Raw genomic sequence first — 26257 nt, 5'->3', positions numbered from 1 at the left:
AGTTTTATATAGTGACTTTTGCCAAACCTTCAAAGATAATATTACACCTTTCAAGCTCTTCCAAAAAATGAATAAATAGTTCTTCCAAATACTTTTTAGGAGGCCAGTGCTATGCTGATAAGAAAAGCAGGCAGAGGCATCACAGAAAGATAAAAAGATAACGAAGTAGGATTTTCTCTGTTGATACAAGGATGAATCAATGTAGGCAAATCAGTTAATGTATTACATTTCTCAACGGAGTTAAGACAAACCTACAGCTAACATCATACATAATGGAGAAAAAAAAAAAAACAAGGTAAGTATATCCACTTTCACCATTATTACTGATTCAACATAGCATTGTAAGTCATAACCAGAGTGACTAGGCAGAAAGGGAAGAAAAGCGATTCATACTGGAAAAATAAAAGTAAATATTTGAAGATGACATAATAACATATAAAGAAAATCCTGGACTGACAAAATAAATGCTTGGATAGTGTATCTGCTTTGCCATACACTCAACCAGGTTTAAGCTTGGCCCACACTATTTTGGAGGAAGCTTCAGTGCTGTAGTATCTTTATCTCTTTTAGTCTATGTGGAAAAAAAAAAAGGGGGGGGGGTAAGGCTTGAGAAGAAAATCCTGAACTCCGAACTTTGAAATGGTGTACTACTAAATCAATATTGAAAAGTCTGTTTGCTTTTTATATCAAAGTTACATATAAGAAGAGAAAGAATCCAGGAAAACAATTTCATTTATCACTAGATAAAAAAGTATTAAGGGGGGTCAGATGGTGGCTCACCTGATTGAGTGCACATTACAGTGTGCAAGGATCCCAGTTCAAGCCCCCGGTCCCCACCTGCAGGGGGAAAGCTTCACAAGTAGTGAAGCAGAGCTGCAGGTATTTATCTGACTCTTTCCCTCTCCCTTCTTCTCAATTTCTCACTGTTTCTATTCAATAAATAAAGATAATAAAACTAAAAAATAATGAAGGGACAGCAAACTAGCTCACCAGGGTAGTTTTTTTGCTTTGCCATATACACAACTCAGGTTAAAGCCTTGTGTTCATGGCATTAGAGGAAGTTTTGGTGCTGTGACAATTTTCTCTCTTTCTCTATCTACCTGAAAAATTTAGTCCACAGTTGTGAAGCCTTAGCAATAAAAAAATTAAAACAAAACAGATTAAATAAAAATACGTCTCAATAAAATTAACAAGCAGTTAATGACACATTAAAATTTGTATGTTTCTATTTAAAGAAACATAATAAAACATATGGATATTGAAAGTTTATTTTTTTTAAATTGTTTTTATTATCTTTATTTATTGGATAAAGACAGCCAGAAATCGAGGGGGAAAGGGGCGATAGAGAGGGAGAGAGACAGAGAAACACCTGCAGCACTGCTTCTCCACTCGCAAAGCATTCCCCCTGAATGTGGGGATCAGGGGCTCAAACCACGGTCCCTGCGCATTGTAATATATGCGCTCAAACATGTGTGCCACCACCCGGCCGCTTGAAAGAGTTTCTACATCATGGAATGGATGACTTAACATTGGCAAAAGTACCACCGTACCAAAAACACATACTTATTCAATACAGTCTTTCTTGAAAGTCTAACAGGAAATATAATAAAATCATAAGGGAGAGAAACAACAATGGAAGTATTATGCTCCTAATTTCATACTATACTACAAAGCTATAAAAATAAAAACACTGTGGGGCTGGACAAATGCAGGCACATAGATCAATAAAAGAACTGAAAGTCTAGAAATAAGTCCTCGTGTATAAGTTCAATTTATTTCTGACAGATTATCTAAGAGCAGCAAATGGAAAAAAAGAGAGTTTCTTTAATAAATGATGCTGGAAAATCTGAATAAATAAATATATACACACAGAAGAATGAAACAGGATTACTATTTCTCATCACATATAAAAGTCATCTCAAGGGAGTCGGGCTGTAGTGCAGCGGGCTAAGGGCAGGTGGCGCAAAGCACAAGGACCGGCATAAGGATCCCGGTTCGAACCCCGGCTCCCCACCTGCAGGGGAGTCACTTCACAGGTGGTGAAGCAGGTCTGCAGGTGTCTATCTTTCTCTCCTCCTCTCTGTCTTCCCCTCCCTCTCTCCATTTCTCTCTGTCTTATCCAACAACAACAACAACAGCAATAATAATAACTACAATAATAAAACAAGGGCAACAAAAGGGAATAAATAAATAAAATAAATATAAAAAATTTTTTAAAAAAAGTCATCTCAAAGTAGGTTAAAACTTGGACAATAGGATAGAGACTATAAAATACCTGAAAAAGAAAAAATAGGCAGAACACTCCATAGTACTGGATTCAGAGATGTATGTGGAAACTTGAATCTAGCATCATTGGAAACTAGAGAAAAAATAATAAAATAATAGAACTATATCAAACTGAAAAAATTCTACACAGAAAAGAAACCATCATTACAAACTAGAAGGTAGCCTATGGCATGGGAGGATATATTGGCATAGTATACTGTAGACCATGATCAATATATAAGATACATAAAGAGTTTACAAAACTCATTATAATCAATAACAAAATCCGATAAAAATAAGAAGAGCTGAAATAAGTGAAATAAGTCAGAAACAGAAGGATGAATATGGGATGATCTCACTCTCAGGCAGAAGTTGAAAAACAAGATCAGAAATGAAAACACAAGTAGAAGCTGAAATGTAATTGGCATATTGCACCAAAGTAAAAGACACTGGGGTGGGTGGGTGGGGAGAACACAGGTCCATGAAGGATGATAAATGACATAGTGGGGGTTGTATTGTTAAATGGGAAACTGGAGAATGTTATGCAGGTACAAACTATTATATTTACTGTTGAATGTAAAACATTAATTCCCCAATAAAGAAATAAATTAAAAAAAGAAGAAATGTAATATCAAAAAAATAAGAAGAGCTAAATAGACACTATTAAAAAAACTTTTAATTCTATTTTTGATTTTTAATTATCTTTATTTATTTATTGTATAGAGATAGTCAGAAATCAAATGGGAAGGGGGAGATAGAGAAGAGAGGCAGAGAGACACCTGCAGCCCTGCTTCAGCACTCGTGAAGTTTTCCTCCTGCAGGTGAGGCCTGGGGGTTCGAACCTAGGTTCTCATGCACTCAAGCAGGTGCACCACCACCCAGCCTCTAACAGACTCTATTAAAGATGGCTAACAGATGCAAGGGAATGTTGATTGTGACTTATTATCCAAGAAATGCAAACCTTTCATCTTTTTATTTATTTATTTAAAAAAGGAAACATTAACAAAACCATAGGCACACTTATTCATAAACTAGGGCAAAATATATACCTGAATCTTTCATATTTTTATGTAAAATGAGGACAATGCTTTTTATCTGGTCAGATCCATGTGAGGTTTAAATTAGATTGAATATGTAACCTGTGTTCCAATGGATTGCCAAATGCACAGTAAGATATATAAATGATGGAGCCATTATCTTCCTTCTTTAGCCTTCAGGATAAGTTCACAGAGCACAAGAAGATCTGATAATTACTCTTCATACAGATCAGCTAAGGAGATGATTTTCCCCCCACTTTCCCATACCCTCTACATAATTATAAGAAAACAGAGTCATTATATAAATTAAAATAGATATCAATATGTCAGTATCCAAAGGCATAGCAGGCAGTTCTAGAATGGAGTGATCACCCTTATCCATTCCTCCCTACTCATTTATGTAGTTTATATCACTTGGCTCAGAAGAAAGTTTGCAACATCATCTGCCAAGAGAATTTCTCTCATTTCATGTAGAAATAAAAACCAAATATTTTCACTCTGACATCATATTAGAGATGAACAATGAGGGATTATGTCCTTGTTCTGGAAACTATTTCATATGACTGCTTCACATATCATGATATAAAGATCTAAAAGAAGCAAATCTGTGTAATTCAACTTCTTCCTGACAACAAAATTAGAAGTATAGCTTTCATTAGACCTAATGCCACAATTCAGGTCTGAATTATTGTTCTCATATTCTATTGTATCTCTAAGCTCTGGGCAGCTAGAGGAAGGTCAGTAATTATAACCCCCTCCCCCCTGCATGTTAATGCTAATAAGTTGTAGGACTAAAGCCCTTTCTCACTGGCTCTATCTCCAACAAGGAAGTTCACAGCATTTTAAAGTATTGTTACTTTCTGTACTGGTAGGTATAACTGAAAAAGTGGTTTCTTAAATGTAATCTATTATTGAAAGGGGTCTTGTATCAAGTCAGTAATTTAGACCCAGTGCATTATAACTTGTATGGGTTGCCTTCCTCTGTTTCTTCTGTGATGGGTGTCCATCTTTTCTTCTTCAAAACCTTTGTCCTTTCAAGTACAGATAAATGGCCAGGTACTAGAAGATAGTTTATATACAGAATAAGAATTACTCAGATAATTTATTATGGGTAGACCAAGAACATAAATCATCTCAGTAATAAATGTGAAGCCAAAAGAAAACCCCAGTTTCAATGAACTGCCAAAGACCATACATCAGACAAAAGGTTGATAACCAAAATATATAAAGACCTCACCAAACTCAGAGACAAAAAAAGACCCTATCCACAAATGAGAAGATATGAACAGATTATTCACCAAAGAAGATATTCAAAAGGCTAACAGACACGTGAAAAAGTGCTCCAAGTTAATGATTATCAGAGAAATGCAAATAAAACCAACAATAAGAAATCACTTCACACATTTGAGAATGTCATACATCAGAAAGGATAACAACAACAAATGCTGGAGAGGTTGTGGAGGTAAAGGGACCCTGTAGCACTGCTGGTGGGTAAATTGGTCCAACCTCTGTGGAGAGAAGTCTGGAGAACTCTCACAAAGATAGAAATAGATGGCCCTTATGTCCTAGTAATTCCTCTCTTGGGGATATATGCTAAGGAATCAAAGACACCTGTCCCAAAAGATCTGTGTGTACCTATGTTCATAGTTGCACAATTTGTAATAGCCAAAACTTGGAAACAACCCAGGTGTCCAACAACAGATGAGTGGTTGAGAAAGTTGTCATATATATACACAATGGAATATTAACCAGCTATTAAAAATGATGAACTCACCTTTTCCACCCTATCTTGGACATAGTTTGAAGTTATCATGTTAAGTGAGACAAGCCAGAAAGAGAATAATGAATAAGGGATGATCTCATTCATAGACATAAACTGAGAAATAAAAACAGAAGGGGAAACACAAATTAAAATCTGCGCTGGGTTTGATGTATTGCATTAAAGTAAAAGACTCTGGGGCAGGGGATTCCAGCTTTGGCACAGGATGGTAAAAGAGGACCTAGGTTGGGGTTTAGAGTGTTTTTCAGCAAAATGAGAAATTGCACACTTGTATTAACAACTATATTTACTGTCAACTGTAAACTCTGTAAACTATTAATCCTCCAATAAAAATAAAGAAAAGATACTTAGACTGAATTCAGTGTTCCTGTGTTTATTAATACTTTTTTTTTCTTAATACACGGTCTATCCTTGAGATTGTGCCATGTGGACTCCTGAATATTATGTGTTCTGCTTTTGGGGAGTGAAGAGGCCTGGCAATGCTCAGTACAGGCAATCTACCTCTCCATTTAATGTTCCTGTTGTCTTATTAATTTTATGCCTAGTTGTTCTGTTTCTGAGAGCAGGGTGTTAAAATTTCCTTCTACTATGCTTTGCTGCTGGTTCATCTCTACAATTCCACTGCCCGTTGTATATATCTGATGCACTTTCATTTTGTTTGAAGGTATAGATGAGTGTTGAATCTTGTTGAACAGTTGATCCCCTGATCATTATAAAATACATCCCTGTATTTTAATATTTTCTCTTACCTTAAAGTCTATTGTGTCTGAAACACATGTTACTGCCACTGCCTTCTTTTGTGACCTTGTTAGGATTGTTTACCCTTCCTGGTTAAATGGGGTTCCTGTACAATGTATGTGGTTGGGTAACTTTTCTGACTTATCTGCTACTCTTTACCATTTTCTTGGGTGAATAAGGCCACTGATTCTTAGTGAAAAAACGGAGCTTCCACTGCCATTATTTCTCACAGGTGGTGTATTTTTTAAGTATATATTTACTGTTTTTAAAAAGGGAGTTTTAAAATAAATACATAAATTAGGAGTCAGGGAAGTGACATAGTAGTGGAGTGAATATGTGGTACATGAGAACAACAATCATAAAAGAGAACTCTGTGGATGATGGATCACTGCTTTGGCTTCTCCTTCAAATGAAAACAACAAATTATTTACTCACTTGATAAAGCCAGAATTTACAAAAGTTGTAGAAGTAATGGATAACTGAAAAGTAGAAATATAAGTAAATAAACCTAGAAGAGCTCAGATATAATCAGGAAATGTTTAAAAAAATCTAGTTTTTTTTAAAAAATTTTTTTATTTAAGAAAGGATTAATGAACAAAAACATAAGGTAGGAGGGGTACAACTCCACACAATTCCCACCACCCAATCTCCATAACCCACCCCCTCCCATGAAAAAAAGTCTAGTTTTTTTATACAATAAATTTTTTTAAAAGACAAATCACAAAAACATACAACGTCAGAAAGAAAAAAAAACTCACCAAAACTAATCTTACTATTTGTGTCCTATGGTATTTTTACTTAGTAGCACATCAACAAATTTTCATATAGAAATAAATGTTAATAACCTGTAGCTCTGATGCTTGGTAAACATTATCCCATTCTAACCCCTATATTTCCTAATATTTTCTTCTAGCTTAAGCTTGCACTCTAAATATTTATTTATCTTAACAGATAAACAAAAAAAGTGAGAACAGAGTACCCTCCAGCAAATGTGGAGCTGGGCACAGAATTTGGAACCTCACACATATAACTGAATAGGATCTCTCTGGGCATACTTTTGCATTTTAATGTCTATCACCTTAACCTATTGCTATTCATTTGATGACCTGCGATTGAGATCTAGAAGTATAGACCTATTTCTAGTAGAACCCAAAGATACTGAACCTCAGAATATTGTGAATTAAGATACTGTTTAAGGAGACAGTCAGCTAGCTCACCCGGCAGTCTACCTCCTGCTTTGCCATGCATGCAGCCCAGGACTGAGCTCCTGATACCACATGGAATTCTATAGCACTAGGAGAATATTCAATGCTATAGTCTGTCTGTCTGTCTCTCTCTCCTCCCAACCAAAATAGCTGGTGCAATTATACCTGGGTCAGGACAAGGCATGCCAAAACAAAAACAAGCAAACAAAAATACCTGATTTATTATTTCTAAATGCCAAATTGTCTTCATTTTGTGATACTGCCAGCAACTGCCAATTTTTCATACTGCTAAATTTACATGCTGAGAAAATGAAAGCACTAAAGTTTAATGATCATTTTTCCTTCTAAGTTAGGTAAGATATGTCTTTTTAAGGATGGAATTAAGAAATAATAATAATAATAATTTTGGACTGGTGAGATAACTCACCTGGGAAGCCATCTGTTTTGCCTCACCTGTGGCCCAGTTTTGAGCCTACAGTATACCACATGGGAGTACTACAACACTAAGGGCAGCTTCAGTTCTGTGGTGTTTCTCTCTCTCGTTGAACAAGCTGTCCAAGATCAGTGAAGCCGTAGTGACAACAATAGCAAAAAAAAAAAAAATGATTTGGTGAAGCCAAGTTGGCAGTGGACTAGTTGTTCCTGTTATCCCTGGCCTCTGCAACAACAACAGAAACTAAAACATGCATGGAAAATGACAGCATAGAAATGAACTTAGAACTCAGATGAACTAAAAAGATGAGACAAAAAACAGGAATCCAATAGGTAAGGACAGAGAGACTTAAGCATCAAAGAATTACCTCTCATCTCCCTGTTTAGTTCCATACTTCTGTGCCAGGCTCTCAGAGTAATGCTGCCCATCTTACTGAACTTTCATCACTGCCGCCTGCCTGGTCCATTTCGGCTGCCTTATGCTCCACTTCATATCCACACCCGTTTCCTGACAGTACTGGAGACAGCCCAGCTGCCTCTGTTGAGGCCTGCTGTAGCCAAGTAAATCCCTGGCTCTTCACCTATTATAACTCTGTGTTTATAACTTATGGCAGTAATAAGAAGGAAATAAAAGCTATGAATCCCAATTAAAGATTGTTTGGTGGGATTCAGTGATATATTCTCAGCTGGGCATTCATGACTGAATGCTTTATCACTTCCAAGTTCCTCTCAAATACAGATTACTAACTTTGATTATCATGGAGAATTAATCATAACAGGAACACAGAGGGAATCACCATGATAGACCAATACAGTAGCTTGAAGAAAACTGCCAATTCAAGAAGCTATATAAACTTCCTAAAGAAAGTTGCAAAGCTTTAATCTTAAGAATGCTTACCAAACTAGATGTTATAAGGTTAAAAAAATTCAACAAAGCCAGAAAAAGTATACAAGAAACAATGAATATGTCATAATAGAAATAATAAGAATAAAGAATATAATCACTAATCTAAAAATAAACAAGACAGCAGAAGGGAACACCTGCAGAGAGGTCAAAGTGGTGAGCAGAATGATAAAGTAGAGAAAGACACCCCATAAAACAAGAAAAAAGAATTAAAAACAAATGATGAATAAGAGTTATGGGACAATATCAAGAGGAAAAATATTAACATCATATGGGTTACCTGGAGAGCGTTCGACCAGGAGGATTATTAACATTTACGCACTCAATGAGGGACCAGAGCTACAAAAACATATCGATGGTAAACAGAAATAGTAGGAGACATTAAAACTCTCTCCTCTCTCTCTCTTACTCCCCCCCCCCACTCCCACTCCCACCACCAGGGTTATTGGTGGAGTTCAGTGCCAGTATTAGGAACCCAAAGCTGTCAGAGGCCATTTTTTCCTTCTTTCCTTCTGCCTTTCTTTCTTTCTCTCCCCCTCCTTCCCCCCTCTCTCTTTTTCTCTCTCTCTTTCTTCCTTAGTTCATATTTTATTTTTATTTGACAGGACAGAGAGAAATTGAGAGGGAAGGGGTGATATAGAGGGAGAGAGACAAACAGATACTTGCAGTCTTACTTCACTGCTTATGAAGCATCCTCCCTACAGATGGGTAGAGGGGATACATATACTGGATCCTCGCACATGGTGATATGTGCAAGTCACCAGGTGCATCACTGCCTGGCCACAACACCTAACTCTCTCAAACTGACACATCATCTAGGCAGAGACTCAATAAAGAATCAAGATAATCAAATGAAGAGATAGGTAGACTAGACCTTCTGGCCATTACCAGAATCCTTCATCCCAAGAAAATGGGACATACATTCTTTTCTCACATGGAATATTCTCAAAGATAAAGCATATGACAAAGACAGTGTCAACAAATTCAACAGAACTAAAATCAACTCCAACATCTTCTCAGACCACAGTGGAATTCAACTAATACTTAACAATAAACAGAAAATTGTTAAAGGTTCCAAAATGTGAAAAATTAAATAACACACTACTTAACAACTACTGGGTCAAAAAGTAAATCAAGGAATACATTAAAATGTTCCTAATAGCCAATGGAAATAAATACATGAGTTATCAAAATATTTGGAACACAGCTAAAGCATTACTAAGAGGGTAATTTATAGCCATACAGGCACATATTAGGGAACAAGGAATAAAACACAAATTAAGGACCTAGAAGAAGAACAAAGGAATTCTAAAGCAGCTTAAAAGACTGAAGTAACTAAAAATTGGGCAGAAATAAATAACGTAGAAAAATAAGAGAATCACAGAAAAGATTAATGAAGCCAAATGTTGGTTCTTTGAAAGAGACAAACAAAATTGACAAACCTGGGCCAAGTGGTGTCTCACCTGATTAAACACACATGCTACTATTTGTAGGGACAAGGGTTCAAGCCCCTGGTCTCCAACTGCATGGGGAGGGGAAGCTTTCTGAGTGATGAAGCAGTGTTGCAGGTGTCTCTCTCCTTCTCTATTTTCCCCTCCCTTTATATTTCTGGCTGTCTCTATGCAATAAATAAATATATAAATCAAATAAATATAATAAAAAATAAATTGGCAGACCCTTAGTTAGACTCTCTCCCACTCTCTCTCTCACACACACAAAATGGATAAGACTCCAATCAATAGAATTGTAAACAAAAGATAAAATATATTAATAGACACCATAAAAATTTAAAGTATCATATAAGACCACCAAACTATAGAATCTGGAAGAAATGGAAGAGTTCCTAGAAACACATAACCTTTCAAAATTTAACCAAGAATAACTAAAAAACATGAGCAGGTCAATCACAGCCAGAGAAATTAAAGTTATCAAGAACTTTCCAAATAATAATAAGTCCAGGACCAGTTGATTTTACAAAACAATTCTACAAAACCTTCAAGGAAGAGTTAATACTATACTCTCTAAGCTCTTCCCTCAAAAAATGAATGAAAAACAATACTCTCTTCCACTTTCTATGAAGTCAACATCACCCTGATACCAAAAGCAGAGACACAACAAAAACTATAGATGAATATCTCTGATGAACACAGATGCTAAAATACTGAACAAAATCCTAGCCAACTAGATATAGCAGTATATTAAAAAGATTGTATATCATGGAAAAGTGGGATTTGTCCCAGAGATGGAAGACTGGTTCAATACATATAAATCAATCAATATGATCCAGCACACTAATAAAAGAAAACCCCAAAACAACATGATCATCTCAATAGATGTAGATAAAGCCTTTGACAAAAATCCAACATTTTTTCATGATCAAAACACTGCAAAAATGGAAATAGATGGAAAATTCCATAAGATAGTGGAGTCCATATGCAGCAAACCCACAGCCAACATCATACTCAACGTTGAGAAGCTGAAAGTATTTCTACTCGGATTAGTTACTAGACAAGGTTGCCTACTATCACCATTACTATTCAACACAGTGTTGGAGTCTCTTGTCATAGTAATCAGGCAAGAGAAAGGAATTAAAGGGATATAGATTGGAAGAGAGAAGTTATACTGTAGCTACTTGCGGATGTTATGACAACATATATAGAAAAACCTAAAGAATCCAGCAAAAAGCAATAGTAAGAACTGACGCACTTTCTGAAAGGAGACTGGGTCATCCTATTATACCACATGAAGAAGACTCGTCCTGAAATGAGTGCAGCCTATAATGCTCCTAGCTGTGACTATTGACTGCAAACTCAAACTGATGATTGATGTTTGCTGTGGGTTTGCTGTATATGGTCTCCACAGTCTTGTGGAATTGCCAACATCCATGTCCAGAGGAGAAGCAATTACAAAAACCAGAACTCCCACCCTCTGCACCCTATAAAAATCTTTACTCCCAGCTGGGGAGAAATGTTAGGGGAAAGATGACCAGAGGGCTCTGAACTCCAATTCCACCAGGACCCAGAGAGAGAAGAAAAAAGGATACCTGGAAATAGTAATAGGTGCAGGTGTGACTTAGAAAGAAAAAGAAGGCAGGACCATAGGGAAAAAAGGACAAACATATATAAATTAGATAGTCATAAAAATAAGTCAACCCACAGCTGACCTTGGGGGAATTACCACAGATTTCAGTGGAGGAAATGGCGACACAGAACTGTGGTGGTAGAAATGGTATGGAATTATACCTCTGTTATACCATAATTTTGTAAATCAATATTAAATAACTAATAAAGATACTGATTTGCAAATCCATGTTTAATGAGGCATGTTATCATGAGCTTTACCCTCTTAGTTCCCAACTTTTCTTTCTAGTTACTGAAACTCACTGTTGTTGTTGTTGCTAGGACTTCATTGCTACAGGCTAACTTTTTCATATAGAAAGAGAGAAGCAGAGGGAGAGAGGGAATGATGTCACAGTATCATAGCTTTATCCAATATGCTGGAGGCCAGACTTGAACCTGGGTTTCTCATATGACAAAACAGATTCACTATCCAGGTGAGATATTATGCTGGCCCTATTTTCTAATATTTAATTACTTTTTTCATTTTATGCTCTCTTTCTGGTAGATTCTTGGTTGTGAATAACTCAAAACAGGTATATCTTAGCCATGTTTCTCCAACATTTTTAGATGAAATCTGAAAACCATGGCAAATGCCATTCCTTTAGCTTTAGTACCTTTAAATCAGAGAATGTGAAGAGATTTATATTTTTTTCACATATTCTCATGATTTATTGCTAAGTAACACAACTACTACAAAGCAAAACAAGGAGTTATTCTGTTAGCACAAGTTTTCATAACATTAAAAAATAACTCCTAGTCATAGTGGGAACTATTTTAGTGGGTTACATGAAATACAGTATAGTGAAATATAATAGTATGAAAAAATCAGTATCTGTTCTTGCTAATTTAAGATATTATGTGCCAGAAGTAACCTTTATATTTCAAAAAATCCACATTGATGCAAATTTTCACACCACAATATTACCACAGAGATTAAAATATATTTTTTACTTCAAATATGCTAATATTTTTCCTTGGGAGATTCAGTGACCAGGAGCAGGAGTGTGACCTTGGTCTCACCCAGATAGACAGATGTTATATGGAGGTGGCAGGAGAGGAATTATAGAAAACTTTGAAACTGTTTCAGAAGTAGAAAAATGCTTACTCTGTGTAAAAAGTCATTGCTTACTGACTACATTTTACGTTTCTGTGATAGAGACTATATCTATACACTGAACTCAAAGAAAATGAAGAAACCCAATGCCGAAAGATGAATTAAACTGCTCCACGCCTAGTAGTTGTTATCTGCCTTATTAGGCTTTACACAGTTGTACTTCAATTTTGCCAGGATTTAGTTTCCCCTTCCCAACGTTGATTAAAATTTTCAAGGTAAATGCAGCTGTACTTTTTCCCAGTATAAGTACATAACTATGTTGTCTTTGGGATAAGTGATAAGAAACCAACTAAAAAATTCTTCATGCTAATTTTCATGTAAGTTTACCCATATAGAATCAAAAGTGAGATGATGTAAGAGTTTGATGATGAAATGATCACAAAATGTAAAAGGAATGAATTTATAAAACTTAGTCACTATTCACCATATTGTATTTTTCTAAATTTACTTAACTTTCTTATTCATTAATTTTTATTACAGAGCCACTTTCTGAGTGTAATATCACTAAGCAATGTCAGTGCTAGTGATCTAAATCTGGGATCCCATGCATTTATTCATGCTTGCCCTATATCTCTAAGCAACTTCCCCACCCCAAATTATTCTTCAGCTCTTACTGTTTCACAAGTCTTTTGTTCTTCCCAGGATCCTCAAAATTCAATTATCTATTTTCTTTAAAATTTTGAAGAAGTGTATTTCCCACAGTCTATATTCTTTATAATCCACATGAACAATCTAGTAGTCAGGCTCACCCTTTTGTAACTTTGCACTTAAACTGGTCTCATTCACACATTCCTGAGTCTGCCTAATTCTACCTTGTATTATAGATTATACCTCTAAGACATTCCTTGGATAGTAACTTAATTTTTTTTTAGTTTTTATTTATTTATTTTTTTGGTAATATAGCCAAAAAAGTTCTTTTAATGAGACTATTTTAAAGCATATTTCTAAAGTGTCTCATGAAATGTGTACACCAATAGTTACCTATAATTTAATTTTCACTTAGTTTACTTTTACTCAGATAAATAAAACTGTGCAAAGGAGCAGAAATTTTATCATATATTTTTTGCCCCCTATAATTACCAACCCAAACTAGAAGAATTAACTATACTCGGAATCAGAGTGTTCTCAAGTCTTTCTATTCAAAGTATAGAGAAACAAAGTTTTTCAGAAGAGATAACCACATCAGAATAATATTTTATAACAAGAAAACTATCATGGGGCCTAGACCTTTAGCAGATCCCTCTCACCACTGTCACTGGTCAATTCCAGCAGGAACAACATAATGGACCCCTTTGTGGGCCCCCATAGGACCTTGCCCTCAATGTGGATCAACAAGGGTAAGGAATGTTCCATCCTCCTAGGGGAGGTTGGATAACATACTCTACCTATCACCCAAGGATGATGGGTTCTGAAATTAGCACAGCCTGGAATGTTCCTAGCTTGACCACAGAATGCCAACTCAGACCAACAGAGATGCAGAGGTTACAGAGGTTCCTCTGCAGGGTATGGACCCCAGATCAAATCGATGGGGTTTTCAGTTAACAATATATAATTTTCCCATATTTGGGAGCTACTCTCTTCCCTGATGCAACTTTCTCTCTTTCTTTCTTTTTTGAAATTTATTTAAAGAAAGGAAACATTGACAAAACCATAGGATAAGAGGGGTACAACTCCACACACTTCCCACCACCAGAACTCTGTATCCAATCCTCTCCCCTACTAGCTTTCCTATTCTTTGACCCTCTGGGAGTATGGACCCAGGGTCATTGTGGGATGCAGAAAGTGGAAGGTCTGGCTTCTGTAATTGCTTCCCTGCTGAACATGGGCATTGACAGGATGATCGATACCCCCAGCCTGCCTCTCTCTTTCTCTAGTAGGGTGGGGCTCTGGGGAAGCAGAGCTCCAGGACACATTGGTGGGGTTGTCTGTCCAGGGAAGTCTGGCTGGCATCCGGCTAGCATCTGGAACCTGGTGGCTGAAAAGAGAGTTAACATACAAAGTCAAACAAACTGTTGAACAACCATGGACCTAAAGGCTGGAATAGTGTAGATGAAGAGTTGGGTGGTACTCCATTGTGTACATAGCTAGTATAAATAGCTAGGCATATTTTAGTTATATTCCAAAGGGCCTGTAGCTATACTAGTTTGTTTTCATTTCTTCCCTGACCCTGAAATCTGATATGCAGGTGTATCCAAGTTATTGTCTGGGGAGATGGAAGTCATGGCTGGAAAAAGGAACAGAAAGCTGGATCAGGGAAGAGAGTAGCTCCCTAATATGGTAAAGGGTTTAAATATTGTTGACTTTAAATCCCGTTAACTTGATTTGGTCTGAGGCCCATATTCAGCTTAGGAGCCTATATGACCCAGCTTTCTAGTCACTTTTCTAACTATGACACCAACTCCCCAAACAATATGTTAGGTCACCTGCTATGTCAGATGTCAAGCTCAGGCAAAAACTAGTAGGGCCATGGGCCTCTTGGAATATACCTAAACTAGACCTACTAGCTTGTTCCAAAATGGAGTACCCAAATCTTCATCTACAATATTTCAGCCTTTAGGTTCATGATTAGTCAACAATTTTTTCTGCTTTATATCTTAACCCTTTTTCAGCCACAAGGTTCCAGATGCTATCATGATGCCAACCCAAAGTCCCTAGGTAGATGACTCCACTTCCCCAGGTCCCTACTCCACTAGAGGAAGACAGAGACAGTCTGGGTGTATGGGTCAACCTGCCAAGGCCCATGTTCAGTGGAGAAACAATTACAGAAGCCAGACCTCCCACCCTCTGCACCCCATAATGATCCTGGGTCCATACTCCCAGAGGGATAAAGAATAGAAAAGCTATCAGGGGAGGGGATTAGATACAGAGTTCTGGTGGTAGAAATTGTGTGGAATTGTTACCTCCTATCCTATGGTCCTGTCAATGTTTCCATTTTACAAATAAAATAATATTAATTTCTTCAAAAAAGCTACTATGCCTACAAAGGATGTTAAGGGTCCCATGATATTGAAAATCCAAGAATTTTATATATTTTTAAAATTATATTTATTTATTTATTGGATAGAGACAGCCAGAACTCAAGAAGGGGGAGACAGAAAGGGAGAGAAACAGAGAGACACCTGCAGCCCCACTTAACCACTTGCAAAGCTTTACCCCTACATGTTGAGACTGGGGGCTTGAACCCTGGTCCTTGCACATTGTAACATGTTCACTCAACCAGGTGTGCCACCACCCAGCCCTCGGATTTTATACATTTTAAATCATGTATCTACAGAGGAAACTACATTTGTACAATGAAAAATGTTTTACCAAAATGTACAAGATAGACTTAAATTGAAAGGTTTGAAATTTATCTTACGTAGTCCTTCCCTTTTATGAACCTTGTCCTTTATCTTAGAGGGTAAAACTCAAAGGGTTTGAAAATTCTAGCTAAGAAAAACAGATTGGAAAATAAACACCACCTTTGTTTTACTTTATCAATATTGCTAGAAGAATGATGTAATTGTTTGGGGGTTTTGCAAAGACATTCCATGTCACTTCAGTTTTAATACCAGGCTGGAGCCTGCCTGGTCTGCCAGCACAAGCCAGATAAACACAGACCTGTAGTTTTTCTGTTCGTCTCCAGATAGTTACTCAGAAAGATCCTGGAAAATATGCCTTTTATGAACTAAACATTTCACTTTTCATTTTATCCATGTGCCAGAAGTCCATTCCTTGGATAAACACTTTACAAACTGACACTTTAAAAGTCACTAAACATGATAAAGTATGTGTGCATCATCTCAGCACTGATTAAAATATTTTCCCTTCCATGACAAATGAACAGCCACATACTAAACGGCATGATTGGAACCAACATTCTTTTTCTTTCTTTCCTTTGTCTTTATTTTGCATGGAAGATTAATTTTCCATTTTGACTCATTTGTTATATAATCTGGCTTTACTAAAATAATGTTCAAGCAAAATATTACATGCAGAAATAGTACTTATTTTTTTAAGCATGTGATCTAAAAATTGTGTGTGATCTAAGTGGAAATAAATATGCTTTCTTCAACTACTGTTTCTCACCTTTTATTTCTCATATTTTATTGCTTTTGTTATCATTCAAATTAAATTAGGGGAAGCACATTTTTTTTAAGAGTAAGTAAAAAGCAAAACAAAACTATATATATTTTGAAACAATACCATCAAAACTTCATCACCTAATGCCAAAATAAAACATGTTTTCATTCTATAAGAAAGATTATGCCAGTTTGCCTACTCAACATATTTATTATTGCCTCACTGATGGTTAGGATATTAGTTATATTCAATTTTAATTATCATTTTAAATTTACTATCTATATAAAATAAAGGTTTTAATTCTGATATATATATGTATATATATATATTTTTTAATTGCCACCAGGATTACTGTGGGGGCTCAGTGCCTATAGGACAAACCATTGTTCCTGGAAGCTATTTTCCTTTTTCTTTTCTTAATTTGATATGATAGCGAGAAATTGAGAGGGGAAGGGCAGATAGAAAGGGAGACAGACAGACATGTGCTATACTTGGTTTACCCCTTATGAGCCTACCCCTGCAAATGGGGAGTGGGGCCTCAAACTTCAGTCCTCGCACAGTCACCACCTGGCCCCCAATTCTGAAATACTTTAAAAGCAAAATTTTAAATAAAAATGTCAGGATTATGTATATTCTGTTAATCAATACCAGTATGTCTGAGAAAAATGTTTTAGTGTGTAGAAAAACTACCTACTTTCGATAAGCTTATCATTCAGAGGGCTTATCAAGGTAGCTATCCTGTTTTTCTGCATCTATGATGAACTTCATCTTTCACTTAACTGAGCAAGCAATGCAACTATTACACACTAAACAATTCAAAATAGGCTTGTAGTCATTTCTTTGTTTTATTGATGTGATATCTAAATTTAATTAATTACATCAGAGTATAAAAGGACCAATGACTAAAGCAAGCTTTTTCTAAAATCTGTTAGGTTCATCTCAAATCTAGTTTCAGCATAAACTATGCTTTAAACTTATGGAATTTAAAGTAAACAATATAAGGGATATTAAGAAGTAAGTAAAATTAGACACACTTTTTAAATAAAGACCTCTCAGAGTCAGAAGTCTATTTAAAACCCCCAGGCTCAATTTTCCTTTAAATTGAGATGAAAAGGAATGGCTATATATTAGATGAATTCTACAGTCTCTGTAAGTTTACATAAACACCAAGTTATTCTAGAGAAATAAAAACATTTGATGTGGTGACTGCCCCCTCCACACACACACAATTAAAGAAAGCTGTGTATATGAATTAGAAACAAATTAAAGCAGAAGCTGAAATCAAAGCTCACACAGTGGGGATACAGCCAACCTTTAACACAATTTTGCTCAAGTCCATCCTGTAATAGAGTTTGGCTTTCTCAATGAAATCATCTAAAGATAAGAATATTTTTTATCTGATTTGCTTTTTGGCTTCTAGGTATGACTCAAGACTCATCTTCTCAGTTGTCTTTATTTTCTGAGCACATATCCCAATAACATGAGACCAGAGAACTGCTTAGTTCTGGCTGGGGACTGAACCTGGGACATCAGAGCCTCATGTATGAAAGTTTTTTGCATAACCATTATGTTATCTTCACAGCCCCCAAAGCTATCCATCTCTTTTGTCTGATATGAAATAAGAGCTTAAAGTCCCACTTCCAGGGTTAGTAGCAAAAATGCATGAATGAACAGGTCAAATCAGCACATAAAGTCAGAATGCTAATAGAAAAGAAAAAAATTGCCATAAAATATGTTAATCATTATTACTTTTGAATGTTTTAAAGTGATCTGAAAAATGTGTGATATTCTACTAATAAAAAATGAATCCTACAAGCTTGACTCTCACTGCATTGAAAGAAACTTCAGTGATGTCCCTGCACCCCACCCCAACCCACCTAAAAATATCAGCTTAGAGAGGTCAAATAATGGAGATGACAGCAGAGCACATTGAATCGATGGGGTTTACAGTCAACAACATTTATACACCTTTCCCATATTTGGGAGCTACTCTCTTCCCTGATCCAGCTTTCTGTTCCTTTCTCCAGCCATGACATCATCTCCCCAGACAATAACTTGGATCCACCTGCATATCAGATTTCAGGCTCAGGGAAAACAAACAAACAAAAAACTAGTATAGCCATAGGCCCTTTGGAATATAACTAAAATACACCTACTAGCTATCTACGAAACAGAGATGCCTCCCCAACTCTTCATCTGCGCTACTTCAGCCTTTAGGTTCATGATTAATCAACAACTTGTTTGGCTTTATATGTTAACTCTCTTTTCAGCCACCAGGTTCTAGATGCTAGCATGGTTGATGCCAACCAGACTTCTCTGGACAGACAACCCCACCAATGTGTCCTAGGATCTCTGATTCTCCAGAACCTGCCCCACTAGGGAAAGAGAGAGGCAGACTGGGAGTATGAATGGACCTGTCAACACCCATGTTCAGCGGGGAAGCAATTACAGAAGCCAGACCTTCAACCTTCTGCATCCCAAAATGACCTTGGGTCCATGCTCCCAGAGGCTTAAAGAATAAGAGAGCTTTCATGGGAGGGGATGGGATACAGAGTTCTGGTGGTGGGAATTGTGTGGAGCTGCACCCCTCTTATCCTATGCTTTTGTCAGTATTTCCTTTTTATAAATAAAATAAAAACTTAAAAAATAACAATAATAAAGGAAAATAAATCTAATTCATTTCCTGATTAAAAATCTTTTTATACCTACTAAAAACCAAAGCTTTGAAATATTCAAATATAAGACTGTGATTATATAATTCATTTGAAAAGATACCATTTTAAGCTCATATTACGTGAATATAGTCTTATATTGGGTTGTCAGAAAAGTGATATATTCTTTTTTATTTTTATTTATTCCCTTTTGTTGCCCTTGTTTTTTTATTGTTGTAGTTATTATTGCTGTTGTTATTGATATCATTGTTATTGGATAGGACAGAGAAAAATGGAGAGAAAGGGGAGAGAAAGACACCTGCAGACCTGCTTCACCACTTGTGAAGCGACTCCCTTGTAGGTGGGGAGCTGGGGGCTTGAACCTGGATCCTTATACTGGTCCTTGAGCCTTAACCCTCTGTGCTACCGCCCGACTCCCAAAGTTGTAATATATTCTATGATGAGAAAAATTACGATGATTAATGTTTTTCTATGCAAAAGACAGCCATGACTTTTCTGACATTCCCATAGTAAGGTCACAGTTTAAGTAACTTTATATATTGAAATTTATCAGACATTTCAACCTTATAATTCTTGATGATGGAAGGATGAGGCTGTATGCCTTTTTAGAGAGGAACTGAGGCCCAAGGTACTTTATGTGGTTTACACAATTACAATTCTGGAGCAGAACTTTCAGGCTTTATTTACTGCACTAGCACACCTTCTTTAAGGTAGCTTTAGTGAGCACCTGAAATACTGAATTATTTCACAACTTCTAGAAAACTTTCCTGGTACAGAAAAACTACATGGTTGGCAAGACAGTTCACCTGGAAAATGTGTCTGCTTTGTCTTGTACAGAATATTGGAAACTACCCTTCGCTGCATAAGAGCAAGGTTTGGCACTGTGGTCTGTTTGTTTTTCTCCCACTGTCTTTTCATATCTATCTCTTTCTATCAAAACAAACTGGTCCAGAGCAGTGATGACCCAGCAACTACAAAATGTAAGTGCATAAATAACAGACTATACGATTATCTTTTGATAGAGCAACTCATTTATCTCAATGATCTGTAAGACTTTCAACCCATTCTAAAAATAAAAGCACAGTTATAACCAATTTGTCACTGAGCCTCTTGAGATAGAGCTTAAAGTAAAACCAAAAATGTTTTTAGTTTAATAGCATCACTGAGACAAGTCCCTGAGATAAAGAGAACACAAGAAAATTTCTCTGATGCTTTCAAACTGCAGAAATGTGGCTGTGTACTTGCTGAATCAAGGTCAAAGAGTCATGGGAGGCTGAGAAATGAGGAAGGTCACTTTTTCTGGAACATTCAGAAAAAGGAGAATCAGTCTTCATACTTACCATCTTAATTTGTATACCTACAATCTTACTTCCAAAATGAATTTCATTTGACATAAGATGAGAGACTGAAGGCAATACTAATAACTTAAAATAAAATAAAAAATAAACAGAAGGATGGAAAACTAAGAACATAGATGACAGACTACAAATTCCATGTTCTTCTCTCCTTCAATGCAACTCAAATATTTACAGATCAAAAAGAAAGTGAGAGTATATTATGCATTTTGATTGATTTAAACAATGAGGGTTATGTATGCGGAGATAGGTAGAGCGATTTTTGGCCAATCCAAGCCCAAAGAAGAACTCCACAAAAGCCTAGTACAGAATTTTTTTTTTATTTAAGAAAGGATTAATTAACAAAACCATAAGGTAGGAGGGGTACAACTCCACACAATTCCCACCACCCAATCTCCATAACCCACCCACTCCCCTGACAGAATTCTAAAGAAGTTTCAGAAGGTATACACTTGGTGATCCACTTGCAGGGGGTGTTGGTGAAGTGGTTTATAAAATGATGAAGGCTTCACAGCTGGGAAGGGAGCCTGAGACTGGAATCTAGGTCAAATCTAACACTCCCTGAGATGACAAGAACCCTGTGTAAATTCTTTGTATGTCATAAGAAAAAATGCTTCTGTTGCTCATATATATAGTCTTAGTGAATTCAGATAACACTGGTATATGTAGTCTTTGGCTATTTGATAGACTAAGTAAGCACATAATTAGACTGTCAGGCTTATATTTGATTTTATTTTCAATCTAGTTTCCCATCATTTGTCCGTCCCTAAATAAAGATAGCTAACTGCTCAGCCAGTTCTTAAACAATTATTGCACTGAAATCCCAGCTGTCAGAAGTACTTAAACCATAAGCTGATCACTGGTTTTATAAGAAGCTTTGGAGAATTTCCAGGTTTGCTCTATGCTGATCTAATTGCTCATATGGAGTCCAACCAAATAGACTTCAGCATAGCCTACTCAAATATATATATATTAGCTGTTAAAAATAATAAAGCCATTCTCCTTTGCCAGATCTTAGATGGAACCCAAAGGAATTATGTTAAATGCAAGAAGTCAGAAAGAGAAGGCCAAATATTGGATGATTTCACTCAGAGGTGGAATTTAAGAAACAAGGACAGAAAAGGAAAACACAAAATGAGACTTGGGTTGTGTGTAGTGTATTGTGGGAAAGCAAAAGACTCTGAGGGGCTGGAAGGTTTTGGGTCCTGGTGCATGGCGTACATTTATGATGAAATGTTCAGGGACAACTATCTATGGGAGATGAGAAATTGTACTATTATACCAAAAGCTGTGACGTAAACCATTAACTCTCCCCAATAAAAGGACTTAAAAACGTGAATTTGGTCATTTAAAACAAAAAACAGAACTAAACGAATGGGACTAAATCAAAGTAAGAAGCGTTGGTACAATGACAACAAAACAATGAGACATCCCACTTACTGAGTGGGAGAAAAAATAGTTTATCTTGAGAAGTGACTGATAATCAAGATACACAAATATCTTATACAGTGGGAGTACAAATGAATTGACAAAAAATGCACAGAGGATGTGAATAGCACTTTCTTCAACAAAGATTTAGAGATTTTCAACAAGCCCGTGAAAAATACCCACTGGGAGTTGGGCGGTAGCGCAGCAGGTTAAGCACACGTGGCACAAAGCGCTAAGACTGGCACAAAGATCCTGGTTCGAGCCCCCCGTTCCCTGCCTGCAGGCTCCCCACCTGCAGGGGAGTCACTTCACAGACATTGAAGCAGGTCTGCAGGTGTCTATCTTTCTCTCCCCCTCTCTGTCTTCCCCTCCTCTCTCCATTTCTCTCTGTCCTATCTAACAATGACAACATCAGCAACAACAACAATAATAACTACAACAATAAAGAAAAACAACAAGGGCAACAAAAGGGAAAATAAATATACTTAAAAAAAAGAAAAATACCCATCGTACCCCTTATCCTATGGGCTTTTCAATATTTCCATTTTATAAATAAAAAATTTAAAAAAGGAAAAAAGAAAAATATCCACTATTACCTATTATTTGGAAAATTAAAATCAAAACTATGAGGGGGTAACATGCCACATTTATGAGACTGGCTTACACCAAAAAGAGAAAAACAAATACTGAAGAGACTGTGAAGACAGAAAGAGAGAGACAGAGACAGACAGAGAGAGAGAGAAAGAGGGAGAAAGAAAGAAAAAGAGAGGGAGTCAGGAGGTAGCACAGCCGCAGTTGGCGCAAAGTGTAAGGACCGGGATAAGGATCCTGGTTCGAGTCCCTGGCTCCCCACCTGCAAAGGAGTCGTTTCACAAGCTGTGAAGAAGCTTTGCAGGTGTCTATCTTTTTCTCCCCCTCTGTCTTCCCTCCTCTCTCCATTTTTCTCTGTCCTATCCAGCAATGGCAACAACAATAATAGCTACAACAGTAAAACAACAAGGGCAACAAAAGTGAATAAATAAATAAATAGTAAAAAAAATAATAAAAAAGAAAGGAACCTTAATACCTTTGTACACTGTTGGTGGAAATTTATGCACTTATAATGTCTATGGGAAATAGTATGAAGTTTCTTAAAATTGAAAACAACAACAACAAAAAAAAAATAGGAGTTGGCACACTTGGTTGAGCACACATGCCACCATGTGCAAGGACCTAGGTTCAAGTCCTCAGTCCCCACCTGGGGGGGAGTGCTTCATGAATCATGAAGTAGTACTGCAAGTGCCTCTGCTTTTCTTTCCCTATCTTCCCTACCCATCTCAATTTTTCTCTGTCCTATCAAACATAAGAAAAAAATAAGATAAAACAAAAAACAAATTAATGATCCATCATATGATTCAACAATTTCACTTCTCATATTTATCTGAATTAAACAAACACACCAATTAAAAGAAAAAAAAACTATTTGTGCCAGGGTGATAGCATAGTGGTTTATGCAACAGATATTCATACATAAAGCTCTGAAGCTTCAGGTTCAGCCCTCAGCATTATCTAAAGTCAGAGCAGGGCAGAGTTCTGGTTAAAGAGAGACAGATATACTAACCCTAATATACTAATAGTTTATCACACCACTATTTATAATACCTATGTTATGGAAAAATCCTAAGTGATCATCAATTTATTGCATAGAGATGTGGTAGATAGACACAATGAAATAGTAATCTATTGGGGAAAATGATAAAAAGCTTCATATTTACAATAACATGGTTTTATTTACTTTATTTTCCATCAGGGTTATTGCTGGGGCTTTCTGCCTACAGGAAGACACCACCACACCCACAACATTTTTTTGTGAAATTTTTCCCCTACATATGGGTACCGGGGACTTGAACCAGGTCTTTGTGCATGGTAATATGAGCACAACTAAGTGCACCACTTCCCAGCCTGATATGAACAGAATATTCACCAAAGAAGACATCAGACATGTGAAAAAGTGCTCCAACTCATTGATTGTCAGAGAAACAAAAATAAAAACAATAATGAAATAACACTTCACCCCTGTGAGAATGTCAGATATAAGAAATGATAGTGAATGTACAAAAATCAGTGGTATTCCTTTAAACAAACATTAATTCAGAAGAGGAGGATATCCAGAAATCACTCCCATTCACTATCATAGCAAAAATCAATAAAATCTCTAGGAATAAACCTGACCAATATAGGGAAAGATTTGTATACTGAAAACTGAGTTGCTATTCAAGGAAATAGAAACTGATACAAAGAAATGGAAATATATCCCATGTTCATGAATTGGAAGAATTAATATCATCAAAATGAATATTCTACCCAGAGCCATATACAAATTTAATGTGATACCCATCGAGGTCCCACCAAATTTCTTTAAGAGAATAGAACAAAAATTACAGTCATTTATCTGGAACCTAAAAGCACCTAGAATCACCAAAACAATCTTGAGAAAAAGAAACAGAAATGGAGGCATCACACTATATGCCTAATCTTGTCTGCTATATTCTTACCTTTAGGTCCCTGATTATTAAACAACTGGCTATGCTTTATATCTTAATGCTTTTCAGCCAACAAGTTGCAGATGCTACCATGACGCCAAGCTGACTTCCCTGGGCAGATGACCTCACCAATGTGTCCTGGAACCCCACCTCTCAAGGGAAAGAAACAAACATGCTGGGAGTATGGGTTGACCTGCCAATGCCCTTGTCGAGCAGAGAAGCAACTACAGATACCAGATCTCCCACCTTCTGTACTCCATGTGTCCATGCTCCCAGAGGGATAAAGAACAGAAAATCTTCCAATGGAGGGAATGCGATGTAGAAGTCTGGTGGTGAAAGTTCAGTGGAATTGTGCCCCTTTCATCCTACAGTCTTGCCAATCATTATCAAAATTAATAATAAATAAATACATAAATAAATAAATAGAAAAAAAGAAGTATTAACAACAAATGGTAGAGAGGTTGTGGGGGCAACGGAACTGTCCTGCACTGCTGGTGGGAATGTAGATTGGTTCGACCCCTGTGGAAAGAAGTCTGGAGAATTCTCACAAAGCTAGAAATGGACCTACCTTAGAACTCTGCCTTTTATTTTATCCATTCAGATATATCTGGGGGAGATGTACTATTAAATCAAACATACCAACCCAAAAAGGTATGTGTACATTCAAATTCATAGAAACACAATTTGTAATAGCCAAAAGCTGGAAACAACCCAGGTATTCAACAACAAACGGGTGGCTGAGAAAGTTTTGGTACATATATACAATGGAATACTACTCAGCTATTAAGAATGATGAATTCATCTTCTTTACCTCATCTTGGATGCCGTTTGAAGAATTCATATTAAGTGAAATAAGCTAGAAAGAGAAGGGTGGATATAATATGATCTCGCTCATGGACAGAAGTTGAAAAGGAAGAACAGAAGGAGAAACACAAGGTAGAATGGTTTAGGTCTATTGCAGCAAAGTAAAAGACTATGGCGGGGTGGGGGACTTTTAGGTCCTGGCGCATGATGGTGAAGGAGGACTTAGGCTGGATGTGAGAGTATTTTGTATAAAACTGAGAATTTTTACACATGTATCAACAACTATCTACTGTAAACTATTACCCTCCCAAAAATAAATAAATAGAAAGTACCACTCAGTATGCTCTCATATGGCATCAAGAATTGAACTCTGTGCCTCACACATGAAATTTTCATTTTTATACAATATACAAGTGGACATCTATAATTACCTTCTATACACATACTCAATCACATCTGCTATCTGGTGAACCCTGACACTTAGAGAAAGAGTAGGAACAAACTGAGTCAGGGAAACTGAGTTTTCTGAGGTACTTATCCATGTATACCTTAGACTGCAAATCTTCATTCTGGAAGTGAAGGTATATTCTAGGGAAATTACTAGCTTCCTGTCTAGGCCTTACTTTTGAATAGAAACTCAAAGTTTTCTATAGTCACATACTTCTGCCATCTTTCTTAATTTTACAATCCTAAATTCTATTCAAAATAGGTCTGAGGTACAACAATTTGGCATTTAACAAGACTGCATATCAATCTGTGAAAAAAATTCAATGTTGATACAAAGTATACTGTTTATTTTTCTTTTATGCTTTAAAATAAA

The 26257-nt window shown here is 36.5% G+C and overlaps 1 protein-coding gene across 1 annotated transcript in view; it reads right to left on the bottom strand.

Moving 5' to 3' along the window:
- Window positions 1–26257, bottom strand: part of FMN2 (formin 2) — a 357233-nt gene that overhangs the window by 35523 nt on the left and 295453 nt on the right. The window lies entirely within an intron of this gene.

This window comes from Erinaceus europaeus, chromosome 6 (genome assembly GCF_950295315.1).
Source record: "Erinaceus europaeus chromosome 6, mEriEur2.1, whole genome shotgun sequence".
NCBI classification, from domain to species: Eukaryota; Metazoa; Chordata; class Mammalia; order Eulipotyphla; family Erinaceidae; genus Erinaceus; species Erinaceus europaeus.
This window is presented reverse-complemented; position numbering and strand designations above follow the sequence as displayed.